Source organism: Choloepus didactylus, chromosome 8 (genome assembly GCF_015220235.1).
Source record: "Choloepus didactylus isolate mChoDid1 chromosome 8, mChoDid1.pri, whole genome shotgun sequence".
In the NCBI taxonomy this organism is placed as follows: domain Eukaryota; kingdom Metazoa; phylum Chordata; class Mammalia; order Pilosa; family Megalonychidae; genus Choloepus; species Choloepus didactylus.
This window is the reverse complement of record NC_051314.1, coordinates 127,406,005-127,408,059: the sequence shown is the minus strand read 5'-3', so window position 1 is coordinate 127,408,059 and position 2,055 is coordinate 127,406,005.

The following is a 2,055-nucleotide window of genomic DNA, read 5'->3' as shown; positions in this document are numbered from 1 at the left end:
ACTTTCCTCCTGCTGTAATTAGTGTGTTTCTTGGGATGTGGTATTGAAAGAAGAAATCCCAGTGTCAGTGACAGTGGACTCAGCTCCACGTGTGTGAAAGTGAAGTCGGAGCAAGGTTAAGGCTGTGTGTAAAGGGAAAATAGTTGGAGTAAGAGCCTGGGTTTGTGTTCTTGGTCCACCGTTGTCTGTGTGATGTTAAATGAGTCAAAAGTACAGGAATCCTTCATATACTTAGCATCCTTATCATTATTAGGATAATAAATGCTTGATACTAAAAAAGCCTGCAAGGTTTTATCTGAGAATAAACCACTCTGCATAAGAAAGAGCTTTGATGAGCATAAAGTATGGCACAAAGATAAAAAAAAACCAAATAATTCATTAACATGTGTTGGGTGCTAATCTATCATGAACCGATCTTCTTTCATGATAACACTGAAAACTGGATGCAAGTTGGCTCTTGTTTTTCCTTCTGAGGCTGAAAGCTGCGGGACACTGATTACGTGCTTCAACTTGGCGGGCCTGGGCCAGGGGACCGGATCCGCCCCTGGGGAGGGTGGTGGGCACGGGCGACAGCGCCCTCCACAGCCCCCCAGGCCTGGGAAAGTGAGGCCGGAGGCAGGCCCCATTTCCTCACCCAAAATACCACCGTTAGGGGAGGCTTGCCGGAGGGAACCGCCTTTTCCCCACCCCCTTATCTTGCCCGGACACTCCCCGTTGCCAGTGCAACTCCCATCACCACCAGTGCACATACATTGTTGCCAGACACCGTTGCCAGAGCAACTCCCGCCCCTTTTCAAACAACCTCTGTGCTCTCTTAGAACCAATCCTAACCTCCGCACCCTTTCAGAACCAATCCTAGCCTTTATCCCCTCAGCATTGACTTGTAACAACCCCCGCCCTCTATGCCAGCCTATATAACCTGTGCTCACCCCTAATAAACTCTCTTGGCTTCTTCACCCTCAAAGAACCGTGTCCTGCCTGTTCCTTCTCGCCGCCCTCCACACCTTGCACGCCTCCGCCGGGGACCGGGCCCAGTCCCCCGCCTCGCCCTCGCCTCCGGGAAAGAGCCCCCGCCGCCGGTACCCTCCGAGCAACGCCGAGAGCCGAGGGTTCAGCAACCGGCCGCCCCCCCCCCAGATAAATCAACTGCGACCGCAGAAAGCAATTGGTATAATATTGAAAATGCCTGGTTGCTCAAGGGTGGATTACTGCGTGTGCAGGGTTTCAAAGTTGCCTCATTGGCCTTCCATCTCTCCCCTGCCTGGCTCTTTCATCTCGTTGCTCATTAGCATCTCCACTTGAGCGTAGTGCCACCAGAATGACCTATTCATTGTCCCCTGAAAGGTCTTAGCATCCCCATGTGTGTGTCTTTGCTCTCACTTTCCCTCCTTCCTCCTCTTCCCCTCTGCAGATCCTTCGAAGATCACTTCTTCTGTAAAGCTGCCTGCCCTGGGCCACCGCAATTGGCACTTCTCTTTCCCTGCCCTAAATGCCTTTGAGAACATATGGGATTGTGCTGCTCACTTGTCTGTCGTTGGGTGTTGTTATTTTACGTTCATATAAGTCTTCTCTCTTTAATGAGGAATAAAACACATGTATTGAGGGTATAACCAGTGCACTTTTTTGCCTTGTGAATACCCAGTTGTAAATATTGTAGGTAGTACTATGAAGAGTTAACTGATATGGGGAATAAAAAAAAGCAAAGTGAAGGACAATAAGAATGGTTATTTTTGAGATGTGAAGAGAAAGAAGGAGTAAAACTTTGCATTCAAATTTTCTGTGTTAGCCCTCTCACTAGTTATACTGCATAGTGAAGCATAGTATTTATTTGTGGCTTAATGTACTGTGTGAGTTAAATGTGTACTGTGTAATTATTGAGAGAGTTGAGAGAAGCATGCTAGAAGGTTCCATGAATGAGAAGTCAGAGCAATAGCATTTTGCTTCTAAATGACTTGAGTTTAAAAAAAAGTGTAGTACTAATTAAACACACACACACACACACACACACACACACACACACTGCAAGCCATTAAAATTGCCGCAATACAGACCTGG